The sequence below is a fragment of the Lacerta agilis genome, chromosome 5, assembly GCF_009819535.1.
Source record: "Lacerta agilis isolate rLacAgi1 chromosome 5, rLacAgi1.pri, whole genome shotgun sequence".
Lineage (NCBI taxonomy): Eukaryota > Metazoa > Chordata > Lepidosauria > Squamata > Lacertidae > Lacerta > Lacerta agilis.
Window position 1 is genome coordinate 89,936,176 of NC_046316.1, and position 16,900 is coordinate 89,953,075.

Consider the following 16,900-nt stretch of genomic DNA (forward strand, 5'->3'; position numbering starts at 1 on the left):
GAAAGTGGGTCAAGAAGCATTCAAGTGTGGGGCCACCAGTGATAATGTCATTTGCCACTGGTTCCCATCAAAATGACAGACCTTAGTGGTGCAGATCAGAGAGCAGAACTTCTAAGTCTGGGAGGTTCTAAGCCATCTTCGAGTCTCAGCTGCTTGACATGGGTAGAAGTAGCCTTTCCAAGGTCTGCCCTTATGAGTGCCTGGCTGACCTTCTAGCTATGTGCCAGGGAGCCACCCAGCAATAAACCACATAGAGCAGGCTTCCCCAAACTAAGGCTCGTGGGCCAGATGTGGCCCGAGGGACTCAGTTATCCTGCACCCGCCGCCAACCCGCGCTCTTACCGGCACAGCGTGACTGCCCACTTTCGGGTCAGCGGATCACCAGAAATAATTTGTGTGCATGAGCAAGCATCATTTCCGGCGCACTTCTTGGTATGCAGAGGCCCGTGCGCACATGCACAGGCTATTTCTGGTGCTCCGCCGACCCAGAATTGCGCCGGAAGTGATGCTTGCGCATGTTCACAAGCTATTTCCAGCACTTTGTCAACCCGAAAGTGTGCTGGAAATAGCATGTGGGTGCGCGCTCCCCTGCCCTCTGGCCCGCCACGTGATCGGCGCTGGTGGAACCGGCCCAAGGCCAGGTAAGTTTGGTGACCCCTGACATAGAGTATGATAACAACTCTTTACTAGAAGATAACTCTTATTAGAATAATTAGAGTATTAGAAGAAGCAAGACCTGCTCACAGGTGCCAAGCCACAGCAGCTCTTTTCAGTAGGTATTGCCCCCCATGTGGAGGGTGAAAGTCCCCTCCTTCCCACAGCTGTTTAGATCTCATCCTTCCCAAGGTCCTTTCCAAGCAATCTGAGACTCCACTGAATTGCCCTTCTCTGCTCCTTCCTCTTCATACCTCTTCTGGTCCTGGGACACACTGGGAGAGGGGAACTTGTTGCAGTAGGAGGGGGAGACACCCTGGCTCCTTCACTAGCCTGACTCATCTCTGCCTCTTCGCCTCTCCTATCTCCTACTTCTGCATCTGCTTCTGCTTCTTCACTTCTCTCTGCCACACACTGTCCCTGTCTGACCCCCAATCCCCGGGCTCTCAGCCTTTATCCCTTGGGAATTCCCCCAGGTGGTACCTCCCACCATTCCTTGGTGTTCTGCCAGTGCATGCCATCATGCCTCAAAATCCTCAATGATCCCTGCCATATGGACTTGTGCCCATAACATATGTGCTTGACTCATGGTTCATTATGTTCCAATGAGAAACAGAGATTGTACTAATTACAACTCTGGTTACTACTTCATTGTGGGACAGGACTTCCACGTTTGAAAGAGATTTTGATGATTATTAATATTGCACCTCCTCCATTGTGGCCTTTCATATTATAGATCAGATTCTAATTTACCATGTTGATTTGGTACTGTGGGCCCATTACAGGCCTTCTTGAATGGCACAGGTCTTCTTAATCCTTGTAAATCGGGTTCTTGAAAGCAAGGTATGATCAGAAATGCCTACATGCTGTGCTGATCCCAGTGGGTCTCTACATTTAGTTCTAGTCCATGGCATTCACCTGGGTCCCAGTGAATTGTAGAATTGTAGAGCTGGAGGGGACTCTGAGCATAGCTGTCAACATTTCCCTTTTTTTAAAGGGAAATTCCCTAATTCCGAATGCGATTCCTCGCAAGAAAAGGGAAAAGTTGACAGCTATGACCCTGAGGGCCATCCAGTCCAACCCCCTGCAATGCAGGAATCTCAGCTAAAGCATCCATGACAGATGGCCATCCAACTTCTGCTTAAATACCTCCAAGGAAGGAGAGTCCACAATCTTCTGAGGGAGACCGTTCCACTGTCTAATAGCTCCTACTGTCAGAAAGTATTTCCATATGTTTATTTCTGAATCTTCTTTTCGTAACATGAAGCCACTGATTTGAGTCCTATCCTCCAGAGCAGTACTGGATCTGGACACATCAATGAAGTGATTCAGTTAAACACATTTTTTAAATTATTCAATTTTACAATTAACATTTACATTCAAATAATCATCATAATCATAAACACATAGCATTCTCTGAATCCTTGGACTTCCCGCCACCCCTCCATGGGTTCCATTGTTAGTCTTTTTCAACTGCATCATAAAATGTTTTCCATTTCTTCCTAAAATTCCATTCTTACCATAGTTCTTGTTACATTACAAGTGTTTTTACAATGCTGCCAATGTTTTTAATTTTTTTACAGTGTTCTCCAATGTAACATATATTTTCCCCATTCCTTATTAAAGTTTTTCTTCTTGTTTTCTAATCTTTCCTGTTATTTTCACAATTTTGGTGTAGTCCATCATCTTTATCAACTCCTATTTTCCTATAGTTTTCCTTCAATATACAGCATGCTGTGAATTTTAAATCTTCCCTCCATAACTTTTCCCAGATGAGAATTGTATATTATGCCAAATATCTCTTACCGTTTGTATCACCCCCGGTTTCTGTGTGAAGGTTTCTGGGTTTACTTGTTTATTTGGTGTTCAACTGAAACTGAGCACTGCAGGGTTTCTTTTAATTTTCAGCTGCTCTGCAAGGTTCTCAAGGGTGATGGTGGAATAAGCCATACAATCTGCCTTTGAGGGGAAAGGCTGTTTCTAGCACCAGCATAGGGCAAGGATGTTCAGGTTGGGCTGCTCATCAAACATACACTCTGGTGGGGTGGGAATAATAAGGAAAGAGCCATATAATTTTTTGCAAACTTAATATTCCAAGGGCAGCTCCTAGAACCTCCAGCTACAGGGTCTGCCGGAGACTTTGCAGAGACGCTGTCAGCCAGAGTACAATAAGTCTCTGTTCTCTTATGGAAAAAAGACAAAAACTCAATCTCTAAATTGTAATCTCAGAATGACTCCTCAAAGACCAGAACTAACAATGCAACTGAGTGTACATTATATATCCACACAGAAGGAAGCCCTCTTGATTTCAGGTGGGAATTCTCAGATAAGGAATGCAGTCTAAACTTTCTAACAATTTATTAACAAAAACATTTCTATCTCACCCACTCACAAAATAAAGGTGGTGTACAACACTATATACAAATACAATAAAACACGTGTGGGATAACATCCTTAAGTCTAATTAATGCATGAAGGGGTTAAGACCATAGAGTAAACTGTCCTGCCAGGCTTACCTCACCTTGGAAGGAACTGGGTAATCAGGCCTAATCTACCTACTGGGTAATCAATGTGTATAGAGGTTGCTCCAAGCTCAGACCACATGGTTCTTACAAGACACTATTCTGTTCCTATACCAATTATTTAGGAACTTTTTCCACTGTCTGTAACTAAGCCAAGTTCTACTGCCTGTGCAATGTTTTCTGAATGCTGTAGGCAAAAGTACATGAATCTGACCTTTGGAAAGTTTGTAAGCTAGCAGTGATAATGTCTGCTGATTTTCTGCTGGAGTAATTTTCTACAGCACGAGGCAAACAACACTAAATGCCTGACTCCTGGCACACAGGGGACATAGAGTAAATATTCCTATATTCAGCTGCTGTTGCTGCTGCTGTGAGTGGGAAGACCGCTCCCTCCTCTGGCCAACTCCATCGGGCCTAGGAGGCGGGCCTACACTCAACTGCCACAGCTTAAGAGGCTCCAGAGAAGCCTCCGGAACATTGCTGCTGTTGCTGCTGCTGTGAGTGGGAAGACCGCTCCCTCCTCTGGCCAACTCCATCGGGCCTAGGAGGCGGGCCTACACTCAACTGCCACAGCTTAAGAGGCTCCAGAGAAGCCTCCGGAACATTGCTGCTGTTGCTGCTGCTGTGAGTGGGAAGACCGCTCCCTCCTCTGGCCAACTCCATCGGGCCTAGGAGGCGGGCCTACACTCAACTGCCACAGCTTAAGAGGCTCCAGAGAAGCCTCCGGAACATTGCTGCTGTTGCTGCTGCTGTGAGTGGGAAGACCACTCCCTCCTCTGGCCAACTCCATCGGGCCTAGGAGGCGGGCCTACACTCAACTGCCACAGCTTAAGAGGCTCCAGAGAAGCCTCCGGAACATTGCTGCTGTTGCTGCTGCTGTGAGTGGGAAGACCGCTCCCTCCTCTGGCCAACTCCATCAGGCCTAGGAGGCGGGCCTACACTCACCAACACATCTTAAGAGGCGCCAAGAAGGGCAGCCTCGGCTCTTGCTCTGTAAATTTACATTGTAATGTAGCCAAAGCAAATTCCGAGTATATTGAAAAATGTACTTGGCCAATAAATTATTATTCTATTCTATTATTATTCTATTCTTTGAAACTAAAACCTGGAACATACACCAGTCTCCTTTACAGCTCAGAGTGGGGAAAATAAGAAAGGAAGTGGAATGGTTTCATTCAGTTCTGAGATGTGGGGTAGCTTTAGCCCTGCTGCCTGAAAAGAAGTGGGATGACATCTAGCAGGTATGAGTGACAGGGAGCTACAGCATTCTGGTGCTGGCAGTGTTGCCTCTCTTAGGGAAAATGAAATGGGTGGCAAATATGGAAAGGTTCGGGATTTCGGGATTTCAGTGAAGGAAGCATGGCAGAAAAGGAAAGAAAAGCCGAAAGGATGACTCTGACTCTTGTGATGATTAGTCAGGTATGTCAAATGAAGCATCCCTAGATCGCTATTGGGGTGAAGGGGAGAATTTTTTGGGGGGGCTCCCTGACTGATGCTGGGAGAGGAGAGCCAACTCCCACCGTAAGAGGTTCAGGGGAACCCTATAATGGAAGAATGGTGCATTTTTTTAAGGTAAGGTAAAGGTACCCTGACCATTAGGTCCAGTCGCAAATGACTCTGGGGTTGCAGTGCTCATTTCACTTTACTGGCCGAGGGAGCCGGTGTTTGTAGAAGCTGTAAAATAAAAATAAAAAAATCCACCCATAGCACTATGGATGATGTTCCTGGCTCTCACTTGACCCCTAAATTGAAGGGCAAAAATTCTGAATGGGCACTATGTGGACATATTCAAATTGGTGCCATCAGAGGATATCCTGGGTTAGGGAGAGTTGAGGCGCTCTTCTGGTAAGCATAGGTACAGGGCACCTTGAGTAGAAAGGTCCTTGCCAACTGACTCAAGGGTTTTCATGGTTTTGCAGGAGTGGCACCTGTGGCCTACTCAATTACCTCAAAAATGTGGGGGAGGTGTGTGCATTGGCAGGAGAAGCTCCTGCACTTTCTTATGATGCAGAATTCCGCCAGGAGGCTTCCCACTTATCCAGGACCAGATGGGATCAGGTGAGTGAGCCTTTATGGATTAAGATTGTGGCCTCAAACATTAACAACAAACAGCTTGATGTTAAGTATCTGAAGTTTACCCCCAAGCATGACACTCATCGCAAGGTGTGCTGGGAATTCAACCAAGGGGCTTGCCAGAGATCGAACTGCAAATTTCCCCATGAATGAGTGTTGCCTTGGCGTGCCCCTCCACATTTCTTGCAATATGGGTAGACAGCCCTCTTGAGGGGGTGGGGGTTCCATGCTTGGGGAGCTGCCAGTGCAGCTGTGAATCAGGGAGTGCAAGGCCTATGTAAACAATAGTTGCTTCTTGCTTGCAAACACCCCTATTAAACGTGATTCCCTCAAACGATTACTTGACCAATACTCAAATTCCGAGGTGGAAAAACACATTTGGAATGGTTTCAATCATGCCTTCAGAATTCTGGTTTCCTTTCCCCTTAGCTCCAAAGGTAAAGGGACCCCTGACCATTAGCTCCAGTGGCAGACAACTATGGGGTTGCGGTGCTCATCTCGCTTTATTGGCCAAGGGAGCCGGTGTAGAGTTTCCGGGTCATGTGGCCAGCATGACTAAGCCGCTTCTGTCGAACCAGAGCAGTGCACGGAAACGCTGTTTACCTTTTCGCCAGAGCGGTACCTATTTATCTACTTGCACTTTGACGTGCTTTCAAACTGCTAGGTTGGCAGGGGCAGGGACCGAGCAATGGGAGCTCACCCCGTCATGGGGATTCGAACCGCCGACTTTCTGATCGACAAGCCCTAGGCTCTGTGGTTTAACCCACAGCACCACCCATGTCCTCCAAATAAAAAAATTGGTCAGGGAAATGCCAGAGGTTGTGTGGAAGAAAACTGAAAAAGAAATCACGCTTGGGCGTGTGGTGGGGCCTTTCGTTTCCCTGCCCTTTCCCGGTTTGCACATCTGTCTGCTGGGTATCATGCCAAAGAAGGCCACAGGCAAATTCTGCTTAATTAACAAACTCTCGTATCCTAAGGGGGGGGGGGTCGGTGAATGACGCAATCTTGTCAGAGCTCTGCTCAGTAAAATATGCCTCCTTCAACCCTGCCATCAAACTTGTGTGGAAATTTGGCCCTGGGGCATTGCTTGTGAAGTGTGACATTGAGCCCGCCTTCCGTTTTCTTCCAGTTCACCCTGATGATTTTTGATGGCTAGGTTTTAAGTTTGAAGGCAACTGGTACATAGATAATGCTATGCCCATGGGCTGCTCTATTCAATGCACCACCTTTGAGGCATTCAGTACTTTCATCGATTGGGTGTTGCATTTTCAGACTGGCTAGCCCAGGGTGATTCATTATCTTGATGACTTGCTTTTGGGGCCAGCCAATGACGCCACATTCAGCCATCTTTTGAAGGGTCTGGCTTCCTTGGCAAAAGAATTGGGTGTGTCCTTGGCCGCAGATAAGACGGAGGGGCCAGTTACTACATTACTTACCTGGGCATCGAGTTGGACACTTTGGCCCAGTCCTCCCATCTCCCCCAGGACAAGCTCACCACCCTTACTGAGATCATTACACAGCTGCTTCCCTGGAATAAAGTTATGCTTCATCAGGTACAATCGCTCCTGGGGCATTTGAACTTTGCCTGCCATTTGGTTACCCTGGGACAGGTTTTTGTGCTCATCTAGCTAGGTTCACCTTCAGTCTTCATGCCCTGCATCAATGGATCCATCTACCAAAATCAGTGAAGGCAGGTCTAACCACTTGGCTAAAGTTCCTTGCCAACTACAGTGGTGTTGTTATGGAATTTTAGATATTAAAACCAATATTAGATATTGTTGCTTGTAGGAAATTAACTGACGCGATGAACAGGATGATGTGAAGGGAAGGCCGCCCAGAGCATTCTAGGGGGCTCCTTTTATTGAAAACTCACAGCTAAGTTAACCATTAACATACATAGAGAACTCCAAAGACCAAATAAGGAAAGGTGTGCCTTCTGATACCAAATATGGAAAGCCCCTCCCAATGGCACACCCTTTTCCTCCCTTCATTGAGTACGTGACCCGATGCATGCTTACAGCTCTATCACTCACCCCCTCCTCTAAACACCTCATGATCTCCAGTACTTTTCCACCTATTCCTTTGTTCTCCTGCTCTGCCTAAACATATGTTTCCCAACTTGGTGCCCACAGAGCCAAATGGTATGCCAAATGAAGCTCTGTAGCTTACCTAATTTAGTGTGGTATGCCAACACTGTATATTAATTATTCTAATTATTCTATCTAGACAAGAGCGGCGTGGTATGCCAACGCCTGGCTAAACTATAATTCCCACATCTCCCCCTTTTTAATTTATTAAATGCAAAAGGCCAAATCAGTTAGATGAGCAAGGGTGTCAGCATATCTGTGTCAAGCGTGGAAAGTCACTTCTGTGAGAGGGTAAGGAATGCCGCTTTTATGGGCATAATGTGTATGTCATGAGGCAAAACTTGTGCAACAATTGCATTAACCTTGTAAACCTTTTCATATGAAACATTATACAAACATAAACTTTATATAAAACCCTATGTAAACTTTGCATCAAACAATGAAACAATTAGCAATAAGAATACTTTTTAGTCTCTCAGAAAGTGAGGGCTCAATATCTTAATGTCTGTGTCAAAAGTTCAACAAAATAAACTTGTTCCTCAACGGAGGGGTGGTGTCTTCTATAAACGTGTTGTTGACACATTAATGTTGTACATAGTTATGTTCATGTGTCTGCAACGAGTTAGTGGTAGACAAGTAAAAGCTGCCATGATGTGATGAGAGAGCCTTTATTTGTCCCCAAGTGACATGATGATGCTGTAGTGGCTCTCTGTGGGTCATGGATTTGTAGTGCAGCCAGGTTGAGCATCGGGTTTGAGTGCGAGTCTTGGATCCTGGATCTGCAGTGATGCTAGGTTGGGCGTCAGGTGGAACATTGGATCCTGACACCAATCCATCTTTCCATGGTTTCACGCAGCGGGCTGTTTACGCAGTGAACTGGAACCAAACTAAATCTGCAAAAGTAAGCACAAAACGTAGCCCCGCCCATTTCCCCTGTGGTTGGGAATTGGCCAAAATGATTTCCAATTGGAGCTAATAAATTTGAATTAATAAATTTGTAATGTTTAAATAAATTTGTAATGTTTAAATTTAGAACTTTGGAACTTCAGCTACCTTTCCTGATTTGCGGGGAAACCATTTCCACTTTTTTCCTTTTAATTTTAACCAAATCAGCCTTTAAGGTGCTGTGAAATCTCTCAATATATTCCAAATTAATAATAAATTTCCTTTTTTTTTTAAATATTTTTATTAAACAACAAAAGACAAAATATACAATAGTTTCAAAGCACACATAAAGAAAAAGATACAGCCCACACATAATTTGATGGTATTTAAAAAGAAAAACTAATCTTAAAAGGGGGTTCAGAAGACAAACGGAAAAAGGTTATAAAGAAAGTAGAAAGAGGGGAAGGAGGAAAGAGAAATTGGGAAAAGAACAAAAGGAAGAAAAAAAGAAAAGAGAAAAGAAAAGTAGAAAGTCTAGATTGAGATTACTATTTACAACATTGTTACAATACAATTACATACACTTGACTTCCGTTTGCACTCTTTGTTTCTTTATCTTAACCCTTTTTCTCACACAGGTCTTGTTACATCCAACTTGATCTTCTATTACTTTCTAATAATATATTGATATTCAATACGTATATATAGATTTCACCTTTCTATTGCCAGAAAATTTTGATGTTGTTGTACTGGTTTAAATAGTCAATAAAGCCTTCCCATTCCTTTTGTGTCTTTTGATTGAATTGACCTCTCATTCTTCCCGTCATTACCGCTAACTGCATATATTCTATCATTAAAGCTTGCCAATCATATATTGTGGGATTATTTTCGTTCTTCCAATTTCTTGCTAAGAGAATTCTGGCCGCTGTAAGGGCATACATTGTTAACGTTCTTTTCTCTGATTTAATTTCTGGAGGTAGTATTCCCAAGAGGAAGGTTTCTGGTTTCTTCTTAATAGAGATTTTCAAAAGTTTTTTTAATTCATTATGAACCTTTCCCCAATATTCCTTAATTATATCACATTCCCACCACATGTGGAAGTACGTTCCCATGCCACTTTTGCATTTCCAGCACAAGGGTGACTGGTTTTTAAACATTTTAGATAGTTTAATTGGGCTATAGTGCCACCTATATATCATTTTCATGACATTTTCCCTTAAGTTGATACAAGCTGTGAATCTCATGTCTTCCTTCCACAGCCTCTCCCATTGTGTCATGAAAATATTGTGCCCAATATCTTGGGCCCACTTTATCATGGCACTTTTTACCAGTTCTTCTTTGGTCTCCCACTCTAGTATCAGATCATACATTTTGGAGATATATTTCCCTTTGGATTGAATTAGCTGCGTCTCGAATTTGGATGTTTCGTTGGCTATCCCCTCCTTTCTATCTATCTTAAACCTTTCATTCAACTGGAAGTATTGTAACCATCCTGTCAGCTGGTTGCTTATCTCTTTGTATTCCCTTAATACAATATTTCCATTTTCCTCTTTTATTAGTGTCCTGTATCTTGCCCATTTGCCCTGCATATTCTTTCTCTTGGCCGTGATTATTTCAATTGGCGATGTCCATAGTGGGATTTTGGGTTCCAACATCCATCTGTATTTTGTCCAGGTTTTAAACAAAGACTTTCTTATGATGTGATTTAAAAATCCTTTATGGGCATTTACCTTCCCATACAACAGGTAGGAGTGCCACCCGAAGCGGTTATCAAACCCCTCCAATTCTAGTATTTCAGAGTTCTCCAGATTTATCCATTCCTTTAGCCATGTTAAGGCGGCAGCTGCATGGTATATCTCTAATTCTGGGAGAGCAAAACCACCTCTCTCTTTTTTATCTATAAGGATCTGGTGTTTTATTCTTGGTTTTCTTCCACTCCAGATGAATTTGGATATATCTCTCCTCCATAATTTAAAACAATCCATTCCTCCTAATATAGGGATGGTTTGAAATAAGTAACACATCTTAGGTAGAATGTTCATTTTTACCACAGCTATCCTCCCTGTTAACGAGAGGTACAGCTTATTCCATATTTCCATATTGGTTTTTATTTCATTCCATGCCTTGATGTAATTATCCTGATATAGATTGATGCATTTTGGTGTGATCCACACGCCCAGATATTTAACCTTATTTTTAATTTCCAGACCAGTTAGTGATTGTAATTTTTTGGCTTCTTCTATTCCCATATTTTTAATTAAAAGGTTTGTTTTTTTCTCATTCAACTTAAATCCAGCTAGCTTCCCAAAGATATTAATCGTTTCCAATGCTGCTGGAATGCTCTCTTGAGGTTCTTCTGTAGAAATTATTATATCATCCGCGAATGCCCGGATTTTATGAGACGTTGCACCTATTTTAATTCCTCTAATTTTTTCATTATTTCTGATTAAATTTAGAAGAGTTTCCAGCACCAATATAAATAATAATGGGGAGAGGGGACATCCCTGTCTCGTGCCTTTCTCAATTACAATTTTTTCTGTGATGTTTCCATTGACTATTAGGCTTGCACTTTGTTTGCTATAAATTGCTCCAATCCCTCTCTCAAACTCTTCTCCTAATTTCATTAATTTTATTTGTTTCTTCATGAATTCCCATGAGATGTTGTCGAACGCCTTTTCCGCGTCGATCAACATTAGGGCTGCTGGTTTATTGTGATTAAACTCCAGGTATTCTAGGATATTAATGATGTTTCTGGTATTATTTTGGATGTATCTTCCCGGCAGAAAACCCGCTTGATTATAATGTATTGTATCTTTCAAAACCTCTTTTAATCTATTTGCCAATATTATTGTAAAAAGTTTATAATCACTATTCAACAGCGATATTGGCCTATAGTTTGTCATCTGTTCTGGGTCTCCACCTTGTTTTGGAATTAATGTTATGAATCCTTCTGTCCACGAATTCGGTACATCCCCTTTTTCTATAACCTCATTAAATAGTTCTTTTAATTGTTTGCATATTGTATCTTCTATCTTTTTATAGAATTCAGCTGGTAGTCCGTCAGGGCCTGGTGTTTTCCCTGTTTTGGATTTCTTTATTGCATATTTAATATCCATTATTGTTATCGGGGCGTTCAGTGTTTTTATTTTATCTTCTGTAATAGTTGGTAATTGGTGAGTGGCTAGAAATTGTTCCATATCTTCTATATTTTGTTCTCCTTTTTTATACAGGTTTCCATAATACTTTACAAAACTTTGGATTATTAAATTAGGATCATCAATATAATTTCCTTCAGTTTTTAATCTTGTAATTAACCTCTCATTTTGTTTTCTCTTCAGCTGCCACGCTAAGAATTTGCTTGGTTTATTAGCAAATTCAAAGCAGCGTTGTTTCATTGCTTTTAAATTCCATTCTAGTTCTTGATCTATTATGTTGGAATATTCAATTTTTAATAATCTAATTTCTTGTTTCAATTTCTCATTCCTCTGATCCTTATTCAATTCTTTCTCCTTCTTTTTTAATTCCTCTGTTATTTTATTCTTTTTCTCCTCTTTCTTTTTCCTATTTATAATATTTTGTTGAATGAAATAGCCTCTCATGACTGATTTTCCTGCATCCCAGGTTGTCTGTCTATTAACCTCTTTGTTCCAATTATGTTCAAAATATTCCACCATTACTTTTTTGGCCCCGATTACAACGTTCTCATCGTTCAGTAAGGTGGTATTTAATCTCCACCTTCTTCTTTCTTGCTGGATTCTTCCCTTTAATATCAACAAAACTGGGTTGTGGTCTGATATAGTTCTAGTTAGGATCTCTGTTTTTCCTATCCTTGCAGTTAATTCTTTTGTCGTCCAAATAGCATCAATCCTACCAGCCGAATTGTTTGGTTCTGAGAAGAATGTAAAGTCCTTTTCAGACCTATGCTTGAATCTCCATACATCCACCAAATCCATAGTTTTAACCAATTCAAAAAAGCTCCGTGGTAGTTTCCCCTCTTTTTTCCCTTTTTTACTTGATGATCTGTCTATCTCTGGATCGATTACTCCATTAAAGTCACCCATGAGTATCATTCTCTTTCCAACGTACTCCAACATTTTCCCCTCCAGTTCTCTAAAGAATTCTGCCTTTCCTTCATTAGGAGCATATATTCCAATTACAATTATTTCCTCTCCCTGACTTTTGATTTTGATTATTAGTATCCTGCCAATCTCATCTTTGTATAGTAGCTCCGGTTCCAAATTTGGCTTAATATACATTACCATCCAATTGTTGACAAAACTCTGCAAAATTATGACTACAGTAAGCAGGTTTTGAGAACTTGCCTTGTGGCTTCTCCTTTCTTGAGGAGTTGTCCAAATATAATGAGAATGTGTCCAAAGAAAACAAAGGAAAAATACTGTGTTGCCAAATTACATTTGCTTGTAAACCCTCTGGGATTTAAACCAGTAGAAGATGATGGTGCAGTCTGAGAACAATGAAGACACTGCTCTAAGATAGCTGTTGCATGTTCTAAAGGAAGCTAAAACCTTTTTTTTCCAACTCTTTTTGCATGTTGGTGAAACATGGCATGACTGTCCCATGGTGGGATTTAATATGAGCCACATAAAACTGGCAACTGCATGCTTGTAATAATTGTTACCATGTTAGAAACAAACTTAAAAGATTTTCAGCTATGCTTGGTGTGATATAGATACTGAAAGAAAAGCAAATAACCTGACAAACATACTATCTAAAATAATATTAATATCCTGCATTAGGAATTCTTGAAGTGCTAAAGTTACTACAGCTAATTCTTGGACCTCGATCAATAAAAAATTATAAGAGCATCTTGTAAAGGTTGCTGTGCAATTATAGAATAAACTTAATTAGATCAAAAGCAAACAGATGAGGATCTGATGGAATTATGATAAGAAATCTTTTCCACATAATCTGTTAAAACTGTTTGCAATTGTATAAACCATTCTCTCCTATTCCCTCAGTGGCAGAGGGATCACTATATCAACTAAATCTAAATATCAAAACTTTATCTCACTCTCTCTAATTTTAAATATACTACAATATTAACAATAAAACTTAGTGTATGCACTAGTGAAATCTATTCTAAATTAGCAAAAACCTTTCTCTTTTGCTGCCTGTGCTTCTGAATTTCCTGTTGTTGGCCAGCTATGGAGATGAGGATTAAAGACAATGCTGTGCCATCCTGGCATTAACCCTTTCAAATACTGCCTGTGTTACTGATGTTAACCAACAAGGTCTGCTAAAAACCAGTTCTGCTGGATTCCTTTTAAATCTCAAAGCTTTAAACAAAAGAATAGAATAACTGAAAATAAGAAAAGAGAATCTGCCACCTTAATTTGTAGTATCTGTGAATGAGAATATGTTTATAGGCCAAATATAAGAATGACTTCTGCAGCTGAACTTTTTTCAGGAGTAATTTGCAAACTAAAATTAAGCCAAATTGTTCAAAATTTATTCCAGCCATCCAGGTGCAAAACTCTTGTAATGCACCAGATAAACCTCTAGATGGCGTTTCAAAGCCTGTGCCAAAGCATGCCTAGTGGTAAAACTTTACACAATGGAACGGTGAAAAAACAATCCTCAAAATTACCTGGAAGCTTGCTTGTAATCAAATTAGGATCAGGCAAAATCACATTGTAACAATCTTTACTTGCCTGATATTTACAAAAATTTAGTGAAAGGCTAAATATCATTAATTGCCAATGCTTTAATAATTAATTACTTCTCCTGATTAATGCTGTAACTGTTTTTCTCAAATAGAGTCTGTAAAACATCACACTAAAGGTAGGCAGTGAGCTTAGAAAGACCTATGATTGTTCTCTAATTATCTATAAATAACTTTTTACTAAACTCTAGTCATCTACAATTAACTTATTACTACGTAACTTTTCATTAAACTGCTTCATTAAGTCCCTTCCCCACAAGTTAACATGAATGGGAAGGACTGCAATGTGCCTTTTGAGTTCCTCAGATACCCCAGACTGAAGTTGAGTCTTTAATGGGCCAATCTGGGGGCCGCTGCTTGGCAGAGATTAGCATACCTCAAAAAGACCTGCCATTTAATAAATATGTTTTGGCAAGAGTCCCTTTAATAGAGATGGCATAAGAATAACAACCCCATGGAAAATCTATCTTCCTAATTAATTCTATTCCTACACTACCATTCCTATAAGCTCCTTCTCACCTATCCTGCAATCTCTTTAAAGGAAGGTTTCCCAAACCTTATTCTGCCTTGCCTCAGGGTCCCCTAAAATGAAAATTTCTCTGAATGTGCCTTTCAGTTAATAGCAACCAATCAGAAACTTTGAAGTCTAAAAGAAATTTAAGAGAAATTCAAACAAAGAGATTCAAACACGTGGGAAAAGCCAAACCATGCCATTTCAAAACTAGCCCTCTCCCCCCCACTCACACGAGGGGAGGGGGAAGCTGCCTTTGTTTCTCAGCCACCCTCGTTTGCATTGCCCAACAAAAACCTTTCTTCAAAATAACTTTCTTAAAGGGCCAGGTGTTACAGAACAAAGGTAGCAAGGGGGATTGGCTACCATGTGCTTCTGGCAGCAGCAACAATAACAAAAGCAATAATATCAAAACCAACAAACAGAATTCCCTTAAACAATTCCTGCCAGCTGTCTGCTTGCCCTGCTTCCTCCTTGCCTTTTCAAGACACTCCTACCTGCATAGCACAGAAAGACTGAAGCTCTGCTTTTAACCCTTTCCTGAATCTCAGTGCCTCAGCTCTCATTGACTCCTTTAGAGAAGAAACTGATGACTTAGCTCTCTGAAATGCTGACATTACCTGCAAATCTGAGAGCGAAGGGAATGCAAGCCTGTTTCGGCTAAGCTTGTCCTCCGCTCTCTCAAAACCTGATAAGATACAGGAGCCCATTGATACCGAAATTGCCCCTGGGCATCTACAACCCATGAAACAAGTTCCATAGCAGTAAGCGTCCCTATCAATTGCTCTGTCCTAAAACCCATTCTAATTGCTCCTGGAGAATTAGCTGGCAAAACTGTTGCCTCGGAGACTAATGGCACAGGAGGAGGGGTGAGTTTCCAATCTCCTGTGAGCAAATAATCTCTCTGAGGCTCTAACTGCAGTTTTGAGAGCGAAGGGGGAGAGACCCCTTTTTCTGGGAGTGAGAAATCTGATGGGGGTGCCTTGAAATCTACTGAATGAATGACCCATCTTCTCAATAGCATCCCTGCATGAAAACATCCCATAACAAAAGATTTAGCTATGAGAATCATTTCCTGAATTCCTGCCTGACTAAAAATCTTAATGACTAAACTTTCTGCATGCTTCTATACCTGATTTCCTAATGTCTGCATACTCACCGGGAGCTCTTGAGCTGTGGATCCAGAAGGCTTTACCCTGCCTTTGAGTGAGTGTTCAGCTTATCACGTCGGGGTCTATAATTCCCACACAGTGGGATATCACTATGGCAAGATTGCTTAACTGAACGTAATGATTTCCAGGTCGCCGCCACCGTCATGGGTCATACTTTTACTATTTCATTTTCCCTTTGGTCATACAGTCAAAACGCTTCTTGTTGTTGTTCAGTCGTTCAGTCGTGTCCGACTCTTCATGACCTCATGGACCAGAGCACGCCAGCCACCCCTATCCTCCACTGCCTCCCACAGTTTGGCCAAACTCATGCTAGTCGCTTCAAGAACACTGTCCAACCAACTCATCCTCTGTTGTCCCCTTCTCCTTGTGCCCTCCAACTTTCCCAACATCAGGGTCTTTTCCAGGGAGTCTTCTCTTCTCATGAAGTGGCCAAAGTACTGGAGCCTCAACTTCAGGATCTGTCCTTCAGATCCTTCTTAGAATTCCTCAAATTATCTATTACTCTCTGAGGAGATCTACTTAAGGTTGAATGAAAGCCAGATACATACAATTTTACTATTTGGAGAAGTATTTCTTTTCCAGCCTCTTTCAAACTACTTTTTATGCGCTTTAGGAACAGATAATAATAATATAATAATAATTTATTATTTATACCCCGCCCATCTGGCTGAGTTTTCCAAGCCATTTCTTCCATTCCCTGTCGAAAATTGCCTCATCTTATTGTCTGATTCTTCCTGTTAATTTAGCAATTTCTGCATATTTCATTTTTTTGTCTCCAGTCTTCTATTGAAGGTATTTGCTGTTGCTTCCATACCTGTGCTAGTAACAATATTGCCCCTGTAGTTGCATACAGAAATTTTTTTTTGATTGCTTTTCTTAACGTCATCAGCTACCATTCCCAACAGGAAGGCTTCTGGTCTTTTCTTAAAAGTGTATTTGAAAATTTTATTTAGTTCATTGTAAATTCTATCCTAGTATTTTATAACATTCTCACATTTCCACCACATGTGAAAAAACTCTCCTTCCTCCTTGTTGCACTTCCAACAGTTCTTATTACCTGATTTATACATTTTAAATAGTTTACATGGTGTAAGGTACATCATCTTGTACAGATTTTCCTTTAGCAACGTACAGGCAGTGAATTTTATTCCACAGGTCCATAGTTTAACCCATTTATCATAGTCTAAGTTATATCCTATATCCATTGCCCATCTTGTCATTACTGCCTTGATCTCTTCATCTTTGGTGTGCCATTCAAGTAGGAAATCGTATAGTCTAGACAGTGGTTTGGTATTACTCTGGACCAGTGTTTT